General features: G+C 45.8%; 1 long non-coding RNA gene across 1 annotated transcript; it reads right to left on the reverse strand.

Moving 5' to 3' along the window:
- Positions 1-1225: 1225 nt before the first annotated feature.
- On the reverse strand, positions 1226-20285 carry LOC128352522 (uncharacterized). Its single transcript, XR_008320466.1, has 3 exons — positions 20200-20285; positions 2915-3024; positions 1226-1291 (listed from the first exon to the last, which is right to left on the reverse strand). It is a non-coding gene; the product is annotated as an uncharacterized LOC128352522 (long non-coding RNA).
- Positions 20286-27047: the final 6762 nt, after the last annotated feature.

Consider the following 27047-nt stretch of genomic DNA (forward strand, 5'->3'; position numbering starts at 1 on the left):
CTCTGCTGGTTTAACAAGCAGCCTCCTTCTACTTTTCTTCCTCCTCCTAGTAATTTATATGATAACGTAGCTGTGGGCTTTGAAAGAATGCATTTTTCTCAAACCGCTGAGCTATGTTGCCTGCCAGGGTGGGAGAGATAAGAGGGATGGTTTTTTAAAAAACGTAAAGGAATGGCTAAAACTAAAGAACAAAGACTTTTTTAAAAAAAATCTCCCACAAAGAACTTAGCAACAGCAATATCAAAAGGGTAGCCACGTTGGTCTCTGAAAATGAGAAAGGTTAGTGTATACAAGAGACATGGCATCTACAGGCAATGCATGTAGGAAAGGTTACCATACGTCCTCCATTCCCCCAGACATGTCCTCATTTCCAGGAAAAGGAGGAATGTTCTTGAGGAAAGGCAATCTGTTCTGTTTTTGCCTTCCCCACATATGAGCCGCTTGGCAGACCTGTCCCTTTTTGAGGCAGTAGTCAGGGCTACTTGGGATGGGAGACCCGGGCCACCCATCACACTCAAGGGGCCCTTTATAGATGGGGCTGCTGCTGCTTTGGTGGCCAGGTCTACTAGATGGGGGCAAGGCAGAGTGCCTTCATGCCCAAAACAAATGGTGAAAATGGGCATCCAATACTCCAGAGGCCACGTCTACTGCCACCACTGGTGCCCTCATCGATTGGTGGACTTGGTCTCTATTGCACCAGCAGCCAGCTCTACTATCAGCACTGCAGATGTCCTGTTCAAGACACTTGGTAGACCTAGTCTCTATACTTCTGCAACTTCTTTCTTTTATGGTGGTGGGAAGGGTGTCTTTATTTTTCAATATGGTAGCCCTACATGTAGGGGAAATCAAGACTATGCCAGATGCCTTCGTCACGGACCCTGCATGTTCAATGGAAGGTCTGAAACAGAGTCTCTGATAAGCAACTGTACACATGTAAGTTCTGTACAAGTTGTTGGGAAGTCTGATTTTTGCCATGCAAAGAGCCTAGAGCATACACAGTTTTAATGAGCTGCTGCATGCTCATTGAAAAAGCATTCCCACAGTTGCTCATCGTATTCCCCATTCAAGAGTACACATATCTCTTTAAGCAGTAAAATGGAAATCTGAATCATTTTTGCTTATCACATTTGTATTGTTATGTGCCATTCACTTGGGCATCCAGTCACTTTTATTTATGGTAGACACAACATGGTCACACACCTGCTGCCTGTTCAGGACACTTATCTTCAACAGCTGATCTGCAGTTTTTGCATTAGAAGCGGAAAGTCGTGGACATTTGCAGTGTCACCATCTAAGAGAAATTTGAGTGCTTAGCATTACTTCTTCCATCCCTTTAGCAATGTTTTGAGACAGTTGAACAAATGCAGTTAGGTAATTTTATGCATTTGTGCGATTCCAGCACTTGTACAAGAGTGCTCTTGTGCAACTGTGGGGACACTTTTTAATGAGCACAGAGCAGCTCCCCTGGTACTAACAATGCATGTGGGATTTCAGCCACCCATTCTATGAGGTTGTTCACATGACTGGGCAGGCAGGGTGCAGGGTGGGTGGGGGTAAACCTGCCCCCTCCGCTCCAGATGAGCATGTTTTTGTTTTAGGAGCATAAACTGCACTTCTGGACGAGCAGCACTGGGTGGTGCAGCATGCGGCTCCGGAGGCCGGGATGATGTGTGCCAGCCTCTGGGAATCCCATCATGCACCATGTGACATGCACAATGCATTGGGGGATTCCCCTAAGAAATGGGCACTCTGAGTGCCCGTCTTTATGTGCGGCCGGGCTGGAAGTAGCCCAAGTTCACACACGAGCAGCAAGCCCAGCTTAAGGGAGGACTTTGCTCCCTTAACCTTGGGGGGAAACCGGGCTAGGTCGCACTGCCCTACTGCGACTGGGCCCAATCCCGGCGGTTCTCACACACAGCCTAACCCTAGCTGGGCTTCCCTAGCCTGGGTTAGGCTGCACATGAGAACAGCCTCTCTTTTTCTGCAGAAATCTTCACTTTTCCATATACTGTGGAGCATGTTTGCGCCATATATCTGCAAAAGGTGTGTGGTTTTTTCATAATGCAGATTTGAATCATAGTTGCAAATAGCTTGTGCTTTCCCATCCACATTATGTCAGATTGCTCACTTGTGTTCCCTTTACATAAGTGCAGGTAACTCTCTAAGCAGTAACATGGAAATCTGAATCGTGGCTGCTTGTCACATCTATCTATCTATCTATCTATCTATCTATCTATCTATCTATCTATCTATCTATCTATCTATCTATTTAAAATATTTCTATAACACTCCAAACATGAGTCTCTGTATACATACATAGTGCCTGCTGCCTATTCAGGACACTTATCTGCAACAGCTGATCTGCAGTTTTTGCATGGGAAGTGGAAAGTCATGGATATTTGCAGTGTCAATATCTCCAAGAAATGAGACTGCTCAGCACTACTTTTTCCATTCCTTTAGCAATGTTTCAAGACAGTTCAAGTGCTACATGCCAACGACCAAGGAGTACTCTAACCACTTGATTGCAGCTGGTGGGTTGCAGAGTAAAAACTGCAGACTGGATTTTGTTAGCCAAGTACTCTTTGCTCATTTGACCATTTAACAACGTCTTTAAATTCATGATGATGCAGGTGACAATCTAATAACTCCCCTTTCTTGCAATGCCTTTCATGTTGATGCATGTTTGCCTAACGGTGGTTTTTGTTTTTGTTTTTGTTTAAACATTACAACACTTTCAGGTTTATCCTTTTGTAGAACACAAGGCACTGTTTTGCCTTCAAAAACAAGGTACATTTCTTTCTTATGCACTGGTAGTGCAGAGCAGATTTTTGGATTAATTATTTACCACTCATTTATGAGCAGGGATTTGCAAACCACAAGGCAATGGCTTTGAAAATACTACAGAACAACTTACTTTACATTCTACTGGTGGGTTTTTTTTTCCTGTGGGAAAGATATTATTTCTGTAGTTGGGCATGAAGCTTCAGTGTCCACAATGCCACTTCAGCTAGCTCTGCTGACTCCCTGAAATGAAGAGATTTTTTTTAAAAAATTAGAATTTGTAGTCCACATCCTACTATTTGGGATGTATAACAACAGAGATATAAACATTGTCTTTCATTATGCAAAGTGGTATATCCCCCTAAGTTTGGATGTGGTCTTATCCTTGATAGGCTGTCAAACTGTCCTATTTTTGTAAAAACGTCAGCTAGGGATATCAGACTAAAAGTGGGTATTAATTATTATTATTATTATTTCTTGTTTACACAGTAAGACAGGTGTTATTGACTGGTTTGTTTTATCCAGACATCAAGTCCTTCCCAATGACCTGGGATGGCTGAATTTTATTGTCAATTGTTATAGATATCGTCGCATAATATAGGCTGTTCCCAGTAAAGCTGCTTTTTGTAATTGGCTGATGGTGATTTCTGTGGCCCCTATGGTGTTGAGGTGCTTTCAAGGTGTTTTGGAACTGCACCCAGGGCGCCAATTACCACTGGGATTATTTGGGTCTTTTTCTGCCACAGCCTTTCAATTTCCATTTGTAGATCTTTGTATTTGGTGATTTTTTCTATTTCTTTTTCTTCTATTCTGCTATCGCCTGGTATTGCTATGTCGATTATTTTGACTTGTTTTTCTTTCTTCTCGACTACAGTGATATCTGGTGTATTGTGTGGCAGATGTTTGTCTGTTTGTAGTCGGAAGTCCCATAATATTTTTACATCTTCATTTTCTTCAACTTTTTCAATTTTATGGTCCCACCAATTTTTGGCTACAGGTAGCTTGTATTTTTTGCAGATGTTCCAGTGTACCATCCCTGCTACCTTGTCATGCCTTTGTTTGTAGTCAGTCTGTGCGATCTTTTTACAACAGCTGATTAGGTGGTCCACTGTTTCATCTGCTTCTTTACAAAGGCGGCACTTGCTGTTTGTTGTTGACTTTTCGACTTTGGCTCTTATTGCATTTGTTCTTAGTGCCTGTTCTTGTGCAGCCAGTATTAAACCCTCTGTTTCATTCTTCAAGTTGCCATTCTTAAGCCATTTCCAGGTCCTGGTGATGTCTGATTTTCCACTTATATTGTGCAAATATTGACCATGCAGGGGCTTATTTTTCCATTTTTCTGCTCGGTTCCTGACTTGTTCTTTCTTGTAGGCCTGCTTTGTTTCATTGGTGTTGAATAGTTTCTCATTATTGACCATCTGAAGTGCCTCTTCTTCACTGTCCTTGATATATTCTGCAAGGCCTCTTTTCTCCTCCTCTGTTGTTTGACTTGCAGCATTCCTCTTCCACCTGAGCTGTGAGGGAGGTATAGCCTATCGACATCACTGCGGGGGTGCAGAGCATGACTGATGGTCATGATTTTCCTGGTCTTACAATCTAGCGTCTCTAGCTCTGCCTGGGTCCAGTCTATTATTCCTGCATTGTATCTGATAACCGGTATAGCCCAGGTGTTTATGGCTTGTATGGTGTTCCCGCCATTGAGTTTGGACTTGAGGATTTTTCTAACTCTCCTGATGTATTCACTTCCAATTTTTCTTTTAACTTCACTGTGTGCAATGTTATCAGCCTGGAGTATGCCCAAGTATTTGTAAGGTTCTTTCTCTTCCAGGTTCTTGATGTTGCTTCCATTGGGCATTTCTATTCCTTCTGTTTTTCTCCCCCCCCCCCCCTGTTCATTATTAATGCAGCACGCTTGTCTAGTCCAAACTCCATTGCTATATCGCTACTGAATATATGGACAGTGTTTAGCAGTGATTCGATTTCTGACTGGGACTTTCCATACAACTTCAGATCGTCCATGTACAGCAGATGGTTGATTTAACTTGATGTTTTCAATGTTTGGTATCCGAGGCCTGTTTTGTTTAGTATTTGTGAAAGTGCGGTCATGGCGATTACAAACAACAGAGGGGATAGTGAGTCCCCTTGGAAAATGCCTTTTCTAATGCTAACCTGTCCAAGTGTCTCGCCATTGATTGTTAACTGTGTACTCCACATGCTCATTGTTTTTTTTAATAAATATCTATATGTTTTTGCTGACAGCAGTTGTTTCTAAACATTTTAGTATCCATGTGTGAGGCAATGAATCGAAGGCTTTCTTGTAGTCAATCCATGTAACACTTAGATTGGTTTTTCTTCTCTTGCAGTTTTCTAAAATCATTTTGTCAATCAGCAGCTGGTCTTTTGTGCATCTGGTGTTCGGGCAATTTCCTTTCTGTTCAACTGGAAGCTGTTTGTTAGTTAATAAGTGTTGCATCACTTCATCTGCTATTATTCCACTTAATAATTTGAACATGGTTGGCAGGCAGGTTATCGGTCTATAATTACTTGGAACTGCACCTTTTGCTGTGTCTTTCATGATGAGATGAGTTTTCCCAGTTGTTAGCCATTTTTCAATATCACCTCCTTGCAAAATGTGATTGAACTGTTTTGATAGTTGTTTGTGAAGGCTTGTTAGGTGTTTAAGCCAAAAGCCATGCAGTTCAACCTCGCCTGGAGCAATCCAATTTTTAATTTTCTTTGCTCTTTCACTTTTTAATTCTGGTGTTATTATTAGATCTTGCATTTGTTGGTTACATTTTTTGACCTCTTTCATCCAGCCTGCTTTTTTATTATAATCTATTGGATTGTCCCATAATTTCCCCCAGAATTGCACTGTTTCTTCTTTATTTGGTGTTTCTAGGTTTCTTGCAGTTTCTCCTTCTATGCTTTGGTAGAAACCTCTCTGATTCGACTGGAATTGGAGATTCTGCCTGTGTTGTGTGATTCTGGCTTCGTATCTGCTAATCTTCTTTGACACTGCTGTTATTTGCTGCTTTATTATTTCCAGGACTTCTCTAATTTTCCTTGAATCTAGGTGATATTTTTGGATCAGATACTGTTTGGTGTTTTCATTCTTCAGCTTCTTCTCTTTCATATCTTTCAATTTACTAGCATCTGATCTAAGCCTGGCGATTTTATTTTCTAATCTAATCTTCCATTTAGGTCATGTACTACTTTCTTTTTTTACAGGTCCACCGATCTTATATCCGGGCTCTTGTGTTGTTATTGTTGCTGCACTGTACATTAGTTGGTTTGTTTCTTGCAAATTATTGGTTGTTATTTCTGCAAGTGCAGCATTGACATCTTTTAATACCTGAGCAAGTTGTTTTTTGGCAACTGTTTTTAGAGCTGGAAGTTGAACCCTGGTGGTTGTTTGGTTCATGTGCTCAGTTATTTTTTGCTTTAGTTCTTGTTGCTTTTCTGTTAAACGTCATTTGGGTTCTTGAGGTGAAGGCAAAGGGGAGGTTGCCTGGTTTTGATTTTGAAACAGTTCAGCAACAGTGGCATCCTCTATTTCCAACACCTCCTCTACCTGCGCCTGAGCAACTGCTTCAGTTGGTGGTAATTCTACTTCCATATCTTGAGCCTGTGTTGCTCTTTGCAGTTCTTCCAGCTCAACTCCTGTGAATACTTTATTTCTTATTAGGAATCTTCTCTGGTCTGCTAGCCTTTGTTCTGTTATTTCTGTATCTGGATGCTTCTCTTTCCAAATTTGGTACATTCTTTTTAAATAACCTCTTCTAATTGGACTAGACTTGTAATAGCAGATCATTATTTCCTTGTTGGCATTTTTTGTATATTTTTTTCAGTTAAGCAACGTTTCTTCCAGTAACTTTGCTGTCGTCAGCCCTGGTTGCTCAACTGAAGATCCTGAGTCCTGTTGCCCACTTGCCACCAGATGTCCAGGGACTCCAGCACCTGGCGCGGTCCTTGTTGACCCGGGTGATGACCGATCCAGTATAGATTTATTAAAGTTACGTCTCACCATATTGTTGATAGGAGAGGCACTCTTTGTCTGGCTCCTCTGGTAAGAGCTGTCCAGTATGGTTGGACCTCTGGCATAGCTCTCACCTTCCTCAGAGCACGCAAGCCCCACAACCACGCCAAGGTAGTGCCTCACTGGGGGTTATTATTATTATTATTATTTTATTTGATTTCTATACCGCCCTTCCAAAAATGGCTCAGGGTGGTTTACACAGAGAAAGGATATACATTTCTTTGGAGGAAACCCAGTGGTGATAGGTATACTGGTTACACCACTGTTTCCCACTGGGAACATGAAAAGTGTGAATGACATAGATATATCATGAGCGATTTGTAAACCACAAAAATGCCTTAGAAAATAACACAGAACTGATGTTATGTTGTGATGGGCTCCCCACTCCCCCATGTGAGGGTTGATATCATTACAGTTGTGCATGGAGCTTCGTTTTCCATAATGGGCACTTTAGGGGTGTGCATGGAACCAGACAGGGCCAGTTCAGTCCAGCACCCCCTTAAACACCACCACCCCCATTTTTGGAGGGGGGAGTTCATGAGCTTCTTTTTTAAAAAAATTAAAATGAAATTGCGACACGCACACCCTGAATGAGCTGGGGGGGTGGAAATTGAGCAGGGTTGGTGTGAACAGGGGGTGGTTTGGTTTGATCCCCAAATTGTCGAACTGAACCAGTTCGACGTCAAACACATTTGACATCAAACCTGTTTGCACATCCTTAGAGCACAATACCAGTATATATGCATCTGGGAACTTTGGCCCAATCATGGTTCCTTGATTGAAATGTGTGTGTGTGTGTGTTGCCATACGTGGGTTGCAATGCAGCATTTGAACTGGGGGGAGAAAAGAGGCAAGGTGAGATTTGTCCAGAGGTGTGTTTGGTGACTTATGTTGGCAAGAAGCTGCCTGGCAAGCTTCAAGAGTGCTGCTGTTGAATCCTAGGTGGCCAGATTTGGCTTTTTAAAAGCCAAATTCTGGCTTATGGCCCATTTGGCCCACGAGTATACCCCTTAGGTTCTGGCCACCCTGGAAAGGGGCTGACACTGCCTTAGGGTTAGCACTAGGTTTGGATCATGCTCTTGAGTGTTCAAAATATTTCACATGCATTATCTGCTTACAACAACCCTGTAAAGTAAGTAGTATTATCCTCCTCTTGCAAATGGACAACTGAGGTTTGTCTTAGGCCACTTACTGAGTTCATGGCAGAGATGAGATTTGACTTGGAGTTCCTGATTCATAGCTCAGTCCATTGGCCACTACATTACACCAGCTCTCTACATGCTACCTATGTATCTGCTTGCTAACCATGTGACTGGGAACCTTGTTCATCCAGAGTACAGTTCTGGTCACCATATCTCAAAAATTATATTCTAGAACTAGAAAAGGTGCAGAAGAAGGCAACCAGGAAGATCTGGAAGAGCACCTTCCTTACAAGGCAAGGCTACAACATTTGGGACTTTTTACTTTAGAAAAAAGATGACTAAGGGGAGACATGATAGAGCCTTATAAAATTATGCATGTTTTAGAGAGGATGGATAGAGAGAAATTTTTCTCCCTCTCTCAAAACACTAGAACCAGGGGTCATCCAATGAAACTGGCCAGGAAGTTTAGGCCAGACAAAAGGAAGTAATTTTTCACAAAGCACATAATTAATCTATGGATTTTTTTGCCATGGGATGTGGTAATGGCCACTAGCTTGGATGGCTGTCAAGGGGCGTGGACAAATTCATGGAGGACAGGTTTATCAATGGCTACTAGTTTGGTGGCTATAGGCCACCTCTGAATACCAATTGCAGTGGAGCAACAGCAGAAGAGAGGGCATGCCCTCATCTCTTTCCTGTAGTCTTCTCAGAGGTATCTGGTAGGTCATTGTGGTAAACAGGATGCTAGCCTAGGTAAACAGACTGCCAGAAAATTTAGGATCAATGAAAGGAAGGACTTTTTCACAGAGTGCATAATTAATCTATGGAATTTTCTGCCACAGGAAAATTAGTTATGACCACCAACTTTGATGGCTTAGACAAATTCATGGAAGATAAGTCTATCGGTGGCTGCTAATCCTGATGGCTATAGACTACCTCCATGTTAAGAGGCAGAATGTCTCTTATACCAGTTGCAGAGGAACAGCAGCAGAAAAGGGAGCATACCTCCATCTCCTGGGAGTGTGGCTTCCCAAGGCATCTGGTGGGCCACTGTGGGAAATAGGGTGCTGGCCTTAGCTCTCTTCCAGCAAAGCTATTCTTATGTTCTCATGTTCTTTGGGTTCCAGATGGGACAGAAGAGTCCTACATAGATACAGCCCTTCTGTACAAATGCCAGATGCACAGCCACTGCGTTCTGCATCCTACGGGCATGGTCCCAATGGTCCCACTCCCCTCTCCCTACACATTCAATGTACTCTGGGGGTGGCACATAATAAAACTCCAAAAGACCCAGCCTATTCTAAATCAGAACAGGCAGATTTCTTAGGAACCTAGGAAGCTGCCATATACTGAGTCAAACCATAGGTCCATCTAGCTCAGTATTGTCTTCACAGACTGGCAGCAGCTTCTCCAAGGTTTCAGGCAGGAATCTCTCTCAGCCTTATCTTGGAGATGTCAGGGAGGAAACTTGGAACCTGTAGATGCTCTCCCCAGAGTGGCCCCACCCCCTAGGGGGAATTTATCTTACAGTGCTCACACATCTAGTCTCCTATTTATATGCAACCAGGGCAGACCCTGCTTAGCTAAGGGGACTAGTCATGCTTGCTACCACAAGACCAGCTCCATCATCATTTCATGCAAATAGCTTACCCTTTCCCCTATCATAGCTATTTGAAGACTGACTATCTCAGCCACTAAAAGAAAGCATATACATTCTTTTGAATGTTTTGTATGTGCGTGGCCATGGAAACAACCTGCAGCCATAAAGCGTGGACTAATTAGGCTGCAGCAAAGAAGTACTTATTTTTTCCTATATTAAATGATGAACTTTTAATTTCAGTATTTGACCTTACATTATTGTATCGCAAGATAATGATATATGTATTTTCATTCATACTCTCCATCATTTCTGATTTATAGACCTCTGTCGTGATGATCTCCTTTCCATTACCTTTTTGCTGTTGTAAACTGAAAACCTCCATCTGTTATGGGATCTTCATTACATCTACAATAATTCTGTCACTGTTACAAAGATATGAATTTCTCTTACAAAAGGAAAAATAGTTCTGTTCACTGGTGGCTAAAATGGAAACTTGTTTTCACCTTTCCCCCTACAGAACACAAGTGTGTATGTATGAAAAAGAATATCTCCTTGGATACAATCTGAAAACTTGCTAGCACGGTGCCTCCGCATAATTCACAAACCTCAGATTAGGGAAATAATTAAAGTAAATCTAGCATCATTAATATTTTATGATGTTGGGTTTTAAATCTAACATGCCTTTATAAATTAGCAAGATGGTCATAGAAAGTAAAACAAACCAATTTTACCTTTTTTAAAAATTAAATTGCTCCTAAATTGTTACATGTTTTATTTTATCTTCTACATTTACATCCCGCTTTTCCTCTGAGGAGCTGAGAGCAGTGTACATGCTTATGTTTATCCTCACAACAACCCTGCGAGGTAGGGTAGGCCAAGTGATATATGACTGGCCCAGAGTCACCCAGTGAGTTTCATGGCTGAATGGGGATTCGAACTTGGGTCTTCCCGGTCCTAGCCCAACACTCTAACCACTACACCATGTTGGTCGTTTCAGCACTGCTGCGGCTTGTAGAATAAACATGTCAATGAAAGCAGCTTATTAACCAATCCAGAAAGTTTTTTTAACGTGGAGGACAAAAATATCCCCCTTTTCATCTGCTTTGGATATAGACTGAATAACCCCAATTGAAGGAAAATGTAAAGAAGGAATATGTGAGGCTGCACACACACATACCCCCTAACCCAGGCTAGGGAAGCCCAGCGTTGGTTAGGCTGCACATGAGAACTGCTGGGATCTGCCCTGATCCTAGCAGGGCAGCACCGCCTAGCCTAGCCAGCAGATGTTACCACGTCAGCAGCATGTGAAAAGAAACATTGGTAGACTTACAGTGAAGGGTTCTTTTTCTGGTATGGGGAGGGCGTCCATCATGTGATGGGGTGTCAAGCTCTGCATGCTCCGAGACGGGACCAATGAAATTTTAGCACTTCTTCTACTCTTTCTGCTCCACCCTCTCTTCCCCAGTTCTGGTACTGTAGAGCTTAGCTATGGAAAAACTTGAGGACGAGCATATGAACTAACACCAACGATAAAATTCACAGAGGACAGTCAGTAGAAAAAAGATATAGGGATACCAGAAACTGTGTACCCTGGGAGTTGCCCCACCACCCCATATTCCCAGCCTCCGCATCCGCAGGAGGGCCAGATGCCCTCCCCATACCAGAAAAAGAACCCTTCACGGTAAGTCTACCAATGTTTCTTTTTCCCAAGGTATGGGGAGAGCATCCATCACGTGATGGGACGTACCCAAGCTACAGATACAGGGTGGGAAGTGGATGCTCATACTACTCTCTGAAGGACCGTGCGACCAACTGCAACCTGAGGATCATAAAAAGATGGTATTTTATAATGCTTCACAAAGGGAGATGCAGATGACCAAGTAGCTGCTTTACAGATTTCCTCCAGACGTGCCCTAGCTGAGAAGGTAGCCGAGGTAGTTGCACTCCTGGTTGAATGAGCAGTAACTCCTTTAGGCACAGCCAGACCTAAGGATTTATAAGCCAGCGATATCGTGGTTCTAAGCCATCTGGCCAAGGAAGCCTTTGACGCCTTAGCTTCCAAATTGGATAACTGAAACGAAACAAACGAGTCAGATTTACGGAACGCACTAGTACGTTTAATATAGATTTGGAGAGCCCTCCGTACATCTAAGGTGTGCCAGGACTGTTCCTTAGGGAGCTGTGGGTTATTGCAAAAGGAGGGCAAAACAATCTCCTGGGCCCTGTGAAAGATAGTGTTAATTTTTGGTTAGAAAGTAGGGTCTAACTTCATAACAACAGACTCCTTTTGAAAAATGCAAAGTTCATCCCGAACTGACAATGCGGCCAACTCCGAAACCTGTCTCACTGATGTAATAGCAATAAGAAAAAGAACTTTAAATGACAGAAACTTTAAAGCAACCTTACACAGCGGCTCAAAAGGAGTTTTAGTAAGAGCATTCAAAACTTTGTTTAGATTCCATGAAGGGAATCTAGGAATAGGAGGCGGACTTAAGTTAGTGACCCCTTTCAAAAACTTGTGAACCATGTGGGTCCCATGTAGAAATGTCCAAGACCGAAGCTAACACCAACGTCTGTCATCTCAGCATACTAGGCTGTAATCCTTTATCCACTCCAGCCTGTAGGAAACTAAGGACTTCTGGGACCCGCATCATCAATGGTTCGACCTTATTCTTCCCAGCCCAGAAACAGAAGGTTGACCATGTAACTTGATAAATATGACTCGTGGAATGCCATCTGGACACTAGGTTCGTATCCTGACCTGAACCTCCCGTGAATAACCTCTGTTTCCTAATGCCTGGCGCTCAACCTCCACACGTGAAGGTGTAGCCACTCCTGATCCAGGTGGAAAACGGGGCCTTGTGTTAGCAAGTCTTTTCTGCTTGGAAGAGGCCAGGGTTTCTGAATTGAGTGACATCAGGTCTGAAAACCATGGCCTCCTGGGCCAGTACAGTGCAACCAACACCACTTCAGCTTTCTCGAGGACCACTTTTCTGATGACCAAATTCAGGATTGTCGGTGGAGGAAATGCATAAAACAGGCCTCATGGCCACCTGGACACCAGCGCGTCCAACTGTTCTGCTTGGTGACATTGATGCCTGGAGTAGAACCTCGGCAGTTTGTGATTCTGACGTGAAGTGAACGTGTCTGCTATGGGTAGACCCCACTTCCATACTATCTGCTCGAACACCTGCAGATGCAGTGACCACTCTGCTGGGTCCAGGAACTGATGGCTTAGCCATTCTGCTTGTAGGTTCACCACACCCGACAGGTGTTCCACTGTCACTGACTTTAAGTGATCTTCGGCGCATAGGAAGAGTAGATCCGATTCCTGCATCAGTGCCTTTGACCTTGTACCCCCTTGATGATTTAAGTGGGCTTTTGTTGTAATGTTGTCCATCCGCACCAGGACGTGTTGCCCCTCCAAGATGTTCTGGAAGCTCATGAGGGTCAGGTGGACAGCCTTCAGCTCCAGCCAGTTGATATTGTGAATTAAATCCTTCTGCTCCCATCTTCCCTGTGCATGGTGATTGGAGCAGTGTGCCCCCCATCCGAACAGGCTTGCATCTGTCGTAACGATGATCTTCTCGGGGGTTTCCAATGGCTGTCCCACCTTTGTGGCCGATGAAATCCACCAAAGGAAAGAGCATCTGACTTTTTTGGACGTTTTGATCCATAGTCTTCTTTTCTCCATAATCGCCTCCTGGTGGGGTAGCAACAGCCACTGGAGGGGTCTGGAGTGCCACCTTGACCAAGGGATGCAGTCCAGACAGGCAATCATCATGCCTAGAATACGTGCCAAAAGCATCAGTGGGGCTTTTTTCTTGACTAGAAGAGATTTTATTGCTGAAGAAATTTTCTCCCGCCTTTCCCTTGGAAGGCTCACCATCACCACCCCGGTATTGAATAGTACCCCCAGATGTAACAGGACCTGCAATGGAACGAGATGGCTTTTGACCTTGTTGATGGTGAAACTGTGTTCCTTCATGGTCTGGACAGTGAGTTGGACGTCCTGTACCACCTGAGAAGCCAAGCTGGATTGGATTAACATGTTGTCCAGATAGGGGTACGTGTGAATGCCCTCCTCTCTGATGTGGGCAATGACTGCCACCATTAACTTTGTGAAAACTCGTGGGGCTGATGACAGGCCAAACGGAAGGGCCTTGTATTGGTAGAACCTGTGGTTGTACGAAAACCTCAGGAACCTGCGATACGACGGCTGGATTGGAACGTGCAGATAGGCCTCGGACAAATCAAGCGAGGCCAACCAGTCCCCAGGGAGAATTGCTGACTTGATTGTCCTGAGGGACTCCGTTCTGAAGGGCCATTTCCGCACATACCGATTCAGCCTTTTTAAGTCCGCCCTCCATGAGGTCTTTTTAAGACCGCCCTCCAGGAGTCATCCTTTTTGGGGACCAAAAATAACAGAGAAAAGACCCCTTCCGGAGTCTCCGTCACAGGGACCTTTTCTATAGCCTGGTTGTTCAAAAGATGTTCTATGGCCACATCCATCAATACTCTCTTGGAATACTTTTTTGGTATTGGTGTTTCGAAGAAAAAATCGGGGGGAGTTGCAAAAAAATCTATACGGTACCCTTGTGAGATTGTTTGAGTTACCCAATGGTCCGAGGTCGTGTTCCCCCATGTTTGGGCAAATGCCCATAGCCTGCCCCCCACTGGAGGAGAGTCATTGCTTGTGGTTACATCGTTCTGAAAGGCCGGAGAAGGCTCCCGCTCTGCCCTTGCCTGTGCCTCTGGATCTGGTATTCCATGGTTGTCTCCAGGACTGTCTGTATTGGTTTCCTCTGAATTCTATGTCTCTGAACCCCTCATGGTTGGGGCGAATGAAAGACCTGTATGGGCGAAAGGAACTTTGAAAACTGCCTCCTCCTCGAAAAGTAGAATCCCTGCGCCCCACTGGCATCGCCTTTTTCTTATCTTGAGTTTTGACCAAAACAGGCTCGAGCGATTTCCCAAAAAGTTTTGTGCCCCTGAATGGAGTAGCCGCCAAAGCTGACTTAGACTTGGCGTCAACCTTCCAGTGCCTCAGCCACAAACCCCTTCGCACTGCCACGTTCGCCGCCATGGACCTGGCTGCGTGCTGGAGGCAGTCCAGGCTTGAGTCCACCATGAGGGTTGATGCTCTGGCTATCTTATTCAAACCTTGTCTCAATTTTATGTTATCTGGAGGTACCAGCTTTGCCAGTTCCTTAGTCCACAAGATAGTAGCCCTCGCAAAGATTGAATTAGTCGAAGCCGCCCTTATCACCGTCACTGATGCCTCATGGCCCTTTTGTAAGAGATGGTCCGTCTTTTTCTCTTCGGGGGATTTCAGGAATTCTTCCCCTTCCTTATTCACCAAGGCTCCAGTCACCAACTGTGCGGCTGGTGCATCGACAACTGTAACCGCTAACATAGACATAACATCAGGTGGTAAGGTGTACAACTTTTTAGGAAAATGCAAAGCAGGTTTAGATGCTACAGGTACCCCCCATTCCACCAGCATCACTTCTCTAAACAGTGAAGGAAAGGGTACCATGGCTGGTGAAGTAGATGTAGATGGGAATACTTCCTGATCTAGCCCAGTGGCAGGCTGTGTGTGAACCTGTCTCAGCAGAAACATCTTTAATAGCCTGCTTAGCCTTGGCCAGCAAAATTTCAAATTCTACTGGTGAGAAAAGTCTGATGGAGGAGGGCTTCTCAGCCGGCGCTTGTTCATCAGAAAGCTCCCCCTCCTCTTTTTCAGAGTCAGATGAACTTGACCCTGAAGCCCGTGGAGGCAGATGAGAGGTAGTACATTTAAGACCAGTAGTAGGGCCCCCTGCTATCAGAGACAGTACATTGTCCTGTGAAGTGGTAGCTATCACAGGCACTGCCCCTAGATTGCATGCTCCTTCATTAAGGATAACTCTCTTAGGGGAGCATGCCCCCTCTTCAGGCGAATGAGACAATTCTGATCTCCTCCTGTGTTGACGCTTCCTAGAACACCTTTCAAAATAAATGCGCTCTCCCAAAGGAATAGTGCGCCTAACTGGACTAACTGGGGAAGAAGAAAAGGAGGGTTTACGGCCCCTGCGAGGTGGCTCCAGAACTACTTTAGATGGATTAAGGGACACCCCCCCCACACACACACACAGGTTGTGATAGTGTAGATTGCCCCAACATAGGTGACGTCCAGACTAGACACTGCTTTTTTACAAATTTTCCCAGCCAGTGCACATCCTTAACTGAGAGTAGCTCACCATCCGGTACAGTCACTTCTGACATTTCAGTACCTGCTATCGCCTTGGGAGCTTCAGTTATATGAAGCACACTACCCGAATGGGTAGCGCTCATCACTTCTAATCCCAGTTGACCCGAAGGGGTAGGGTCTAATGTGGGGGCTAGCAATATAGCAGAAGCTGCTCACGGCAGGCTGCATGAGACGGTGCTTGACAAAATGGTGGATGGGATTTTGGCTGGAATCCCCGATATCGCCTTTGCAGGTTGCCGCTCCTTGACGGCTCTAATCTTCAGCCATTCACTCAGTGGTGCTGTGCCAGAAACACCTTTCCCCCACTTTTTTGCCTTTGCCCTTTTTCTTTTGTTTAATGCCGTCTGCCCTTTTTAAATGCTTCAATTTTTTGGGCGCTTTCGTATGCCCGGTTAGAGGCTGAGAGCTTTTTGGCTTTCCCCCCTCCTGAAGTACTGCCGGGACCGGCGTTCCACTTTCCGCCACCTTTTCCACCTTCTCTGCTCCCAGAGGACCTGTAGGGTTATCAGAAAGAGGTCCCTCCGAAAGGGAGCCTCTGAGCATATTGCCGGTATGTGCAATCTCCATGTTAAAGGTATTTCGTGCGAGGAGCGGGAGACGGGAACCGCGAACAAGAGCGAGCGGGAGGACAGATCAACAATAGGCAGCAAGAAACATGGAGGGATTATTAAGGTGGTAAGAGACAGGGAGAGGGAGGGAGTATGGAAGGATCGAAAAGGTACACACTGGGGAACCTTAGCTGACACTCACAACAGGTACAGATGACGTGGCATATCCCTTCCCCCCCTTGCACACAGAGAAAAGGCCGAATCGAGAAAACTTCCTATACTTGAAAAAGCAGAACTGTCCCGGAGTGAGACAGGACCAGAACTGGGTAGAGAGGGTGGAGCAGAAGGAATAGAGGACGTGCTCAAATTTCATTGGCCCTGTCTCAGAGCATGCAGAGCTTGACAACCCATCACGTGATGGATGTCCTCCCCATACCTTGGAAAAACACCTGCTGGCTCTGCACGCTAATTGGCAGGCAGGAGAGGAGGTACATAGCAACCACCACCAGGTCTTGCCAGACTTGGCGGCAGGTTGCCCAGAACTGCGTGTAGTCCATCTCCGGGTCTTCCTCCACAGACTCCTCCAGGTACTGAGCAACACATTGCGCAGCACTCATGAAGGGCCTGGTAGGCCGAGCCTCCTGCACACCAGGAAAGGCACCATGGCATACCCGCTTGAACCACTGGGCTGATCAAGTGCGAGGAACTGCCTGCTGCATTGGTGCCACTGCCTGGGATGCCAGGCTGCTAGACTGGGAAGAGGAGCGGGGAGAGGAAGGCCTGCCCGCACTGCTGCTGGGTGTGGATTGTGAATGCTCATGGGGTGCACCATCACCCACCTCAGCCATCCAGTCAGCGCACAGCCTACACTTCTGGCATGGTCAGCAAGGTCCAGAGTTTGCCCATCAACTTTTCAAGAAGAATAACTGTGGGCAGGGCCTGGCTCAGAGGAGTTACATCGGCACACAAACAAGCCCTTCTTGTTGTGAACGAGAAGGACTCAAGTGCCGATACCATCTTGGACATGAGCTTCCACTCCGAGAGGTTGCACATGCCCAAGGCCTTGTTCCTTGCCAGGTCATTGAGAGCCACCTCCTGCTCCAACAGGTGCTGAAGCAAGAGGTAGGTAGGGTATCTATATCCATTGGGATGAGATGTTGCGGGAGCCCGTGTTCACACTGCCACTCAGGGAGCAAGCTCCTGGACCACTCACTGTGGTGGAAATGAGCTGCAGTCTTGCAGGACCTCCCCACAAGCGCACCTGGGACAACAACAGCACCTTGAATAGGGTGGGCCTGGACAGTGGACACCTTAGCATCCTTGAGGCCAAGAATGGCCCTCACAAGGTGGATTATGTGTGCCATGCACTGCATGTTCATACACCTCAAATCTTGTGCTGTTGCTGCTGCAACATTGGAGCCATTGTCTGTCAGAATGAAGCCTCATCTGAGGTGTGGCAACTCGCCTATCCACTCCTTAGTTTGGAGGGCAATGACACCTGCCACCTTCTCCTTGGTGTGCTTGACATCCAAGCTCTCCACATGCAAGATGGCCCACCTGAGCTGAAAAGCGGTGTCGGACACACTGGATGCAGAGGCAGCACCAGAGGTGCCCTCTCTCTCCGGCCCACACCAGTGAGCAGTAAGGGATAGGAGAGCACTGTGCATTCCACTCACACTGTTCCACAGATCAGTGGTGAAATGCACGCTGGTGCCAGGCAATGCTGCACATAGCATGCTTGACACGAGTTCCCTGCATCACTGATACAGAGAAGGAACAACATTCTGGTGAATGTTGTTCATGAGGGGATTGTGTAGCTGGGCGCAAGCATCTAGATAATCTGGCAGAAGCCAGAGTTCTCAGCCACCAGAAGTGGTCATTAGTTGGTGGCCATCATCTCCCCTATGAGGCGGGTGAGGAGATGTGGGTCCACATGACTAGGATGCTTCTTGCCAGACACCTGTGTCCACCACTTGACAGGCAGTGTGCCTTGCTTCAGCGATGAAGCCTTCGCATGGCTACTCGCAGGCACAGTGCAGCGGGGGCAAGGAAATCTGGGTGACGGCACCACATGTGTTGCCACATGAAGGCTTACATGTCCCCAGATACTTGGCATCCTTCCCCCAACTGACCTGTGCCCTGCAGTGGAGACAGCAAGCAACGGTTGGGACATTTTGAGGGACTTTAAAATGCCACCAAGCATCACTGCTTGTGGTGGCATCCGTCCTGGATGCCATCTTGGGCTGCTTTATTGATGGCAGATCTAGTTGGGTGGCTGATCGCCTGCTGCCATCGCCCCTACCCCTTCCACCCTGTGTATCAGAAGGGCCTGGCTGAGGTGGTGCCTCCTCCTTGGAGTCAGACTCTGCCCTGGAGGACCCAAAACTGGACTTTGGCATGACTTGGGCATCATCAGGGGCCCCACTGAGTGGTGAGAGGAGTGTTGTGGGGCCACAAGAGAGAGGGATGGTCAGGCTGCACTCCCAGCCATCAAGCCCTTGTCTTCCACCCCCACCACAGAAGCAGTTTCCCTGGCAGGAGAGCCCCCCGCACTGCCAGGCTCCACACAGGGCAGCAGCTCTGGCGATGCACTCGAACCTGGTGCGGCAGCAGCAGCAGCAGCAGACTCCTCCAGGTAGGAGAGCCTTCGTGCCACCACATCACTGGGGGCAAAGAATTCGATGATGGGTACCTGTGGGACCCCGTGCCATCTTCTCTGCCCCCCATCCTGGCCTCCCACACCAGCAGGGACACCCCTCCCTCCTCTGCCTGCCACCCTGCTCCATGCCTTGCTCCGAACACAGTGATCAGACATCTTCCCAATCCCCAGGGGCTCTTTAAGATTTTGGAAGAAATGGAAAAGACCCCTAAAAAACTCTAACCAAAAAACCCCCTTAATTAAATGCCTTCTCATCCACACCACCCAACAACACAATACAATGGGGGACAACTAAGGGGGACCTGCAAAAACAAGAAACAACCTATAAAGAAAAAGCACAGGAAAAAACCCCTCCCCCAAACCCTTCCATGGAGGCCCTATTTAGTGCCGCTATCTAAGGGCAAAGGGGGCAACAAAAAACAATATGCTTACTTACCTCTCTCGCAGTCCTGAAGAGCGTTCTGCCCCAGCACTTTCAGCACAAACTATGGTCGGGGGGAGGGGACCCCTGTCCACTCATGCACACTCATCTAGGGCAGGTGGGTGCGGGGGGAGACCAGATAGGCAGCCTGCAGGCTACCCACCCAAAAAACTTTTTTTTTTTTAAAAAAGAATAAAATAAAATGCTGGGGGAAAACTACTGGAAATAAGGTGGAGGGGAGGGGGGAACCTAGGCCTGCAGGCAGCCACTGCTGGAGCAAGAAGTGGGCTTGAAAAATTAATAGGGTTAAAAGAAAAGCACCTGCTCCAAAGAGAAACAGCAAAAACAAACAACAACAACAACCCCCCCCAAAAAAACCCCAAACCCTCCCCAATGCAAAATAATAGAATAATGGAATAAAGGGACTGACTGAGGCTGCTCGGGACAGAGTCAACCCAGCCCAGAAAAAAAGCGGTCAGTCAGCAAAAAGAGGGTTGGGGGATCAAAAAAATGTACCAGAGGCCTCAGGCCAAAGGCCTGTGGCTTCCCTGGCAGGGGCTAGCTGGGCTAGAGCAGGAGACACTCACAGCGGTGGGGGGGATCAAAAGGGAGTGGGGCATCATAGCAGCACACACATGGCGAGGGAAAATTACTTAAAGGGCAGGGGAGTTGAGATTGGGGGGGTGGGTGGGTGGGTGGGAGCCCAAAAACAGCAACAACAACAACAAGCAGGGCACAGGCAGGAAAGTCAGATCTCACCAGCACAGCAGCAGAGACCAGACCAGAGACAGAGGCAGCATAGCTCTACAGCCAAAAAAGCAGCAACAGCCAGGCAGCTCGCTCTCTCACACACCTCAGCAAAGCAGAATGATTTTGCAAGGCCAGGGGCTGCCCTTAAATACAAGTTGAATCTCCCTCCTTAGGAGCCCCCACCCTTGTCCTTTCCCCAGGGCCAACAGGGTGTCAGTTCTCCATGACCCGCAGCACTGCAAAGCCTACCAGAGGGCCAGACACATCTGGCCAATCAGGGAAGCAGGAGCTTGGCAAATGAAAGCAAGTGACACAAGTGTCATAAAATGGCCACCAGAACCTAAAATGGAGGTTCGAGCCTTCGAGCCTCTTTGAACCGATTTGAGTAGAACCAGGCTCTGTTTAGTTCTAACTTGACCTGCATTGCCAGTTCAATGCCATGTTTAGTCCGAGTTCAAACTGAACTGCTTCGAATTCGAACCTGTTTGCACATCCCTACTGGCTGCACCCCCATTTTGATCCACACCCGTGAATGGAATCTTTTCCATGCATATGAACACAGGTTCTGTTACAGGTTTGGGGAAACATGTGGATAGGAGGGGACAGGCCCGGTGGGTATAATCCTGCTTCCAGCTACTTGCAGCCTACTTTGTGAACAGATGGGGAAACATTCTTTCTAATGTTTTTATACTTCAAATCCCACTTCCACTTGATTATTTCTGCTGTTCTCCTTTTGACTTCAGCTAGTCTTTCACTTTCTGATAGTTTGGTGTCCAAGATAGAGGTCATATTGAGCTGCCCCATGAAATTTCAAAGGTCGCTTGAGGCAAATATAATATATAGACAGAGGTTGCTTGGTAACTGTAGTATCTTCCTTGATTCAGTACAACTGCCCAAAAGCTATCTATGCACAATCAATAGGAAAGGTATTCTTTGTTTTACAAAAGCTTGGCTTTTTTTTTTTTAGTTTCGGGGGATATATATAATTTTTTTTTTGTTACTTTCTCATTGCCAAATACATGTGTATGAATAGTTTTTGACAGACTATTTGTCATGATGATTAGTTTCACATATAAAACAGTGGGGGAAACATTAACACTTAACTTTTATTAAGAAAATAAATTACTCTGGAAGATAGCACAGAATACGTCTGAAAGAAAACATCAATCATTACCTCATTTTGCGGAGGGTGAAACTGAGGAGGGAGGGAAACAGTGAGATTCTGGAGATGGGAGAGATCTGGATTTTACTAGCCTATGAATTTGAGGATGGGCTGTAGCTCAAGGGTAGAGAACCTACTTTGCATGTGGAAGGTCTATGGTTCAATCCCTGGAATCTCCAGTGGCATTTACACACTGGTGGCTTTAACGTGACTTTATTGGGAGGATTTGCTGTGGACTCAAAGTTGTCCCCAAAAACCAACGCAAATAGTGGATTTTCTAACCTCCAATATAAATTGGGCTACACTATAACACACAGTGAAAACCCCGAATTGTGCATGAACTGCTACCCTATAACTTGCAGGGACTTTGGGGTAAATCTGGCCAATATTTTTTAAAATTTATTTTTACATTTTATATCTCACTCTCCCTCCAAGGAGCCTAGAGCAGTGTACTACATACTTAAGTTTCTCCTCACAACAACCCTGTGATGTAGGTTAGGCTGAGAGAGAAGTGACTGGCCCAGAGTCACCCAGCAAGTATCATGGCTGAATGGGGATTTGAATTTGGGTCTCCTCAGTCCTAGTCCAGCACTCTAATCAATACACCATGCTGGCTCTAACCACTACATTCACGCACGTGAATGTATATCCTCCATTCCAGAGGAGATGCAAGTTAAAGGGTTTTAAAATAGGGATGTATGAATCAATTCAGGTACAAAACTATTTGTACCCAAATCTACCTGTTTGGGGCAATTTGTGGACGAAACAAATAGCACCCCTGGGCTAGCTGGGCAGATTCAGGTCCAAAACAAATAACCCAGATTTTAGACCTGAAAAATTTGTAGATTCAGACCTCCATTTTGTGGCAGTCTCTCTTGCTGACTCCATTTTGTGTCAGAAATATTTTCTTTAAAAATAATCCTGCCCTCCCAAGCTTCATATTGGTGACTTACAGTGTGCAGTGATTGGCTGGTGATTCCCCCCTCGTTCCAGATTGGCTTATTTCCATTCAAATCTTGTGTTGCCAGGGGTGACTGACCCCACATTGACTAGGGGAAGGGTCAAAGAAGGGACGGTGGGAAGTTCAAAGGAGGGATTTTCAAATGTACTTAAGAAGGCAGGCAGCCACCATTCTGTTTTTCTGCCTCATGGGAGGAGAGCGAGAGAACCAGAGAAGCTTAGCTTAGCTTAGCTTAGCTTGCCTGCTGCCTGGAGTGGATTCTCTGCTTTTTGTTCCTGCTTTCCTTATTGAGGAAAAGAGAAGAGATTTCCACCCCCCCCCTTCCTCCTGCTGAAAGAATCACTGCCTGCACCAGCTGTCTGTGTGAATTGATGTGGGTACAAAATGATTTCTACCCAAATCTCCATTTCAGGAGATTTGTGGACAAAACAAATCACCCCTGTGCTAGCTGGCCAGATTCGGACCCAAAACAAACCGGGGGGTGATTCGATTTGGGTACAAATCTAATCGAAAAAATAGATTTGTCCACATCCCTACTTTAAAAGCCCCGTGAGAAAAACTTCCAGGAAAACCTGGAGAGCCAGTGCCAGTCAATGGGAACAATACTGGGCTAGATGTGACCTCGTTCCAACCCTCAATGATTTATCTGCTGCCTCATCTTCACAGACTCTCTTTGGCTATATGGTGCCAGGCTCTCTTGTTTGGAGGCCCTCTTTTAGCCATGGTCTCTCTGCTAGAGTCTTTTCATAGTACCCAGCAAATATGTTAGATTTTTCATTTGGTTCAGTGTCCAGTCCATTGTTCCCTTTCGAGTATGAGTTTTCATAGACCAGCATAGTCCAGAAAAATAGGCCAGAGTAACCGCCATTGGTTCAGGAGTTCTCAAACTTGGATCCCCAGATGTTGTTACTACAACTCCCACCATCCCCAGCCATGACTGTGACTAGGGAAGGTAGAAGTTGTACTCCAACAACATCTGGGGATCCAAGTTTGAGAACCCCTGCTTTAGCTGATTGACTGGCAGGGTTCATGCTTAAGTAATGTGAGAAAGCTTTAATTGGTGGAGCTATGCCAGGGAATGGTCAAAGCTCAGAGGGCATATGCTCTGTGTGTGTGTGTGTGTGTGTGTGTTGCATGCCAGTCTGGCCAGTATCTGGATGGAAGACTGCCTGAGGGATCTATGGAAGCTGCTCTAAGCTGTTCAAAGGAAAAGTGGAATTTAAGTAAGACTAAGATTCTATTGAACATTGTATCCTCATCCCTGGAATGTTTATAATACGCTAGTTTTAACAAAAATATCACGTTCCAAATATATTCTAACCAGCCGAGTCTTGCTGGAAGTGTTGCTTTTTCTCATGCTTTTGCAAGAGATTCTTGCTGCCGTTAACAGATAAGTGATCATTTCTACATCTGTTTGCAATACTTCTCTTCTATAGCCAAAAAAGAATTATCTTTGGATCGTTAGTTATATTATAGCATGTCATTTCATTAATTGTTGGCATTCCGTCTTTCCAAAAGTTAATAAGTGAGCATGACCAAAATATACATAAAAGATGTCCCCCAGGAGCCTGATACTTCTAGCAATGATCATCCATGAAGTGATAAATACATTTTGGATGTAAAGAAGTCATATACCAATGATATTTTAACTTATACAGGCTCTCTCAAGGTAATATTGACAATTATCATAATGGTTTTTCATAACCACATCCATTCTTCTTCTACAATTGGGTTTGGGAATTACCTATCCCTTTAAAGAATATGACAAGATGTAGTGGAATTCATCCTAAGCAAAAAATGATACCAATGTGCTAACAGTCCTTTAGTTTTATTTTATTTATGTATTTTTTTAAATCAAATTTGTACACCGCCCCAAACTTTCGCCTCTGGGAGGTTAACAATAACATAAAACAAGTTAAAAACAGACACAAAACTTAAAAACAATTTAAACAATTTAAAAGCCAAAAACAGATTAAAACCTAAAAAATTAAAAAGCTGAAAAAGCTTGGGTGAAGAGATGGGTTTTCAAATGCTTTTTAAAAATGGTCAGAGAGGGGGAAGATCGTATTTCAGTAGGGAGTGCATTCCACAATCTTGGGGCAGCAGTCGAGGAGGCCCGTTCCCGTGTGGCCACCAGTCGAGCTGGCAGCAACCGCTCCAGACAATCTCAGTGGGCGGTGGGGCTCATAATGAAGAAGACGTTCTCTTAAATACCCAATCATTTGTCACATGATTTCTGCTTCCATGTTTCTCTGAACACCCCATACTTTTAATCAGTCAGCATAATATTCCTAAACTGAAAATATAAAAACAAAGCAATACATTGAGGTTGTTCTCACACATAGACTAACCCAGGTTAGGGACGCCCAGCCTGGGTTAGGGTGCATGTGAGAACCGCCAGAATCAGGCCCAATCCCAGCAGGCCAATGCTTCCTATCCTGACTTTTTAGCCTGGCTGCTAGCTGAGGTTTAGGGAACAAGCACTCCCTAAACCTGGGCTAACGTGTGTGAGCCAGACTGCTTCCAGACAGACCACACACAGAGACAGGCACCCAGAGTGCCAGTCTCCTGGAGGAGTTCCCCAATGCATCACACATGTTGTGCAGTGCATTGTGGGATTCATGGAGGCTGGGTCCTGGCCTCTGATTGATCCACCTTGCTCCACGCTTCATGGAGCAGAGCAGGGACATAATGATAATAGGGCAAGGGGAGAGAGTTGTCTGGGGGCCCACTGCCTTGGGGCCCCCCCCAGAGGCAAGTCACATGACTGACTCCCACAGCTGCATACCCACCCGGGCTTCCTTCAGTTGTATTCATCCTCCGAAACGGATGTGAGTGTTAAGACCTGGAGCTACCAGAACAGCATGTCTTTCTCTAGTACCATTAAATGACTTGCATCGTCCACAATTTACAAAACCTTTTTCAAAGGTTATATATATATATAACCCCTCTCTCTCTCTCTCTGTATGCTTTTTGTTACCACTATTCAGCCTCATTTAAGATTTCTTCACTTCATGAGCCGAGCTTCAGTGGGGGGGGGGGGACATTTAAAAATCTTCTCTCTGGGCCCACTCCAACCTTGCTACACCCCTGGAGCAGAGATGATCATGTGGGAGTAACAAACTCCCATGCTCTGTGCTCCCAAAGAGTAACAAACAATCATCTGGGGTGAAGACAATGTTTGGGATGCCTTCTCACTCCCCACCTGCCCGCCTGGTAGGTCATGTGAATGGCCCCAGTTGGTTTCTCCGCTTGCATAACATCTGATATCTCTTGATAGGACAAAATTTAATTGAACATGGTGGGTTTAAAAAAATATATTTTGGGGACTGGCGTGAACATGAAAATGTAATATAAATGAAGCTGCGTCCTTGATTTAATTAAAGATGGAGTGCCTGGTTTCTCTTTCACCAATGAAAATTTGCAATTTAACAAACAAAAGCTAGTAATCTCCAGGGGGTGTGTGTGTGTGTCTTGATTCTGTCATTCTCTGGCAGTGCAGACAAAGCATGGTATTGGGTACATAATCCCTCTTTTTGTGAATCTCATTTTTAACAAAAATCCCCTCTGATGGCCTTTACTGTTTCCAGTTCTAAGTCTGTTTGTCTCAGAAGAGGAATGAAGGGGTTCCAGCCCCCTCAGTTTTCACCTCATAATGCTGCCTTTTCTCCCCCTTCAGCCCTTGTTTGCACCACAGGCTTCTTCCAGAATGACAACAGCAGCTTCATCACTGATTTTGCTTTCCTTATATACCACACCCTGGCTTCCTGGTTCTACCCCTTCCTCTCTCCTCCCCGCTCCCCGCAAGGAACTTCCTTTCTTTTTATGTCGTTTTTTCATAGGTAACATGCTTTGGCTACACAGCTTGCCATTTGAACCCTTTCCCAACTCCTCCCTGTTACCCATTTCCCCCTTGACTATGCCCAGAGAGGTCCTTTGCTGCTTCTGTCTCTTTTGGAGTCCTAGCTGCTTCACTCCTCTCTGGTGACTTTGTTTGGGGAGCTGTCGCTTGGTTGTGCCTTGCTGTGGGTCATGACATCCTTCCTCTCTCTCTCTCTCTCTCTCTAGCCATTTGGCTTGGAAGATAAAGCACCATAGATAGGGACTTGCTCCATTCACTATGATTGAGCATGGTGGAGAGAGGCATCCCCCGCCCCCCGCAGCAGTGGCAGCGGGCGGAGCGTGAGCAGCTGCTGGGCCCGGCTGTTCAGCCCAGTGGCCCTTGAGAACTATGAGGCACTCCAGCATGCCTGCACAGTTTGAATGGAGGGGGGCTCACAGCAGTGGGGGGGGATCACAGTGGGGACAGTCCAGGCATGCAAACTACCTAGGTGCGCCACTGGAAGTGAGTGTGAGTGGACAAAAAGAGATCGCTCACATAATCAAAAACTGTGTTCTACCCAGGTTTGGGAACTGTGTGTCCTCCCAATTTTTGGTGTTGTGGAAGCAAGGTAGGAGGAAGAATTACCCAGGTTTCTCTCCTACCTTGCTTCCACAATGCCAAATGCCAAAAATTGGGAGCACACACAGCTCCCAAACCTGGGTAGAACACTCTTTTTAATTGTGTGAATGACCTCATTGACTGGAGAAAAGTCTCTTGAATAACCTTGTTGAGGAAGGAGATATTCCTCAGCCTTTGCCCTCAGTCATGGTGGTTGGTCCCAGGAGCTCAGGTGCTGGAAGGAGATGGGTTCTATTTAGACCTTTGTAGGATCCGGGGAGCAGATTGGAGGT

This window comes from Hemicordylus capensis, chromosome 3 (assembly GCF_027244095.1).
Source record: "Hemicordylus capensis ecotype Gifberg chromosome 3, rHemCap1.1.pri, whole genome shotgun sequence".
Lineage (NCBI taxonomy): Eukaryota > Metazoa > Chordata > Lepidosauria > Squamata > Cordylidae > Hemicordylus > Hemicordylus capensis.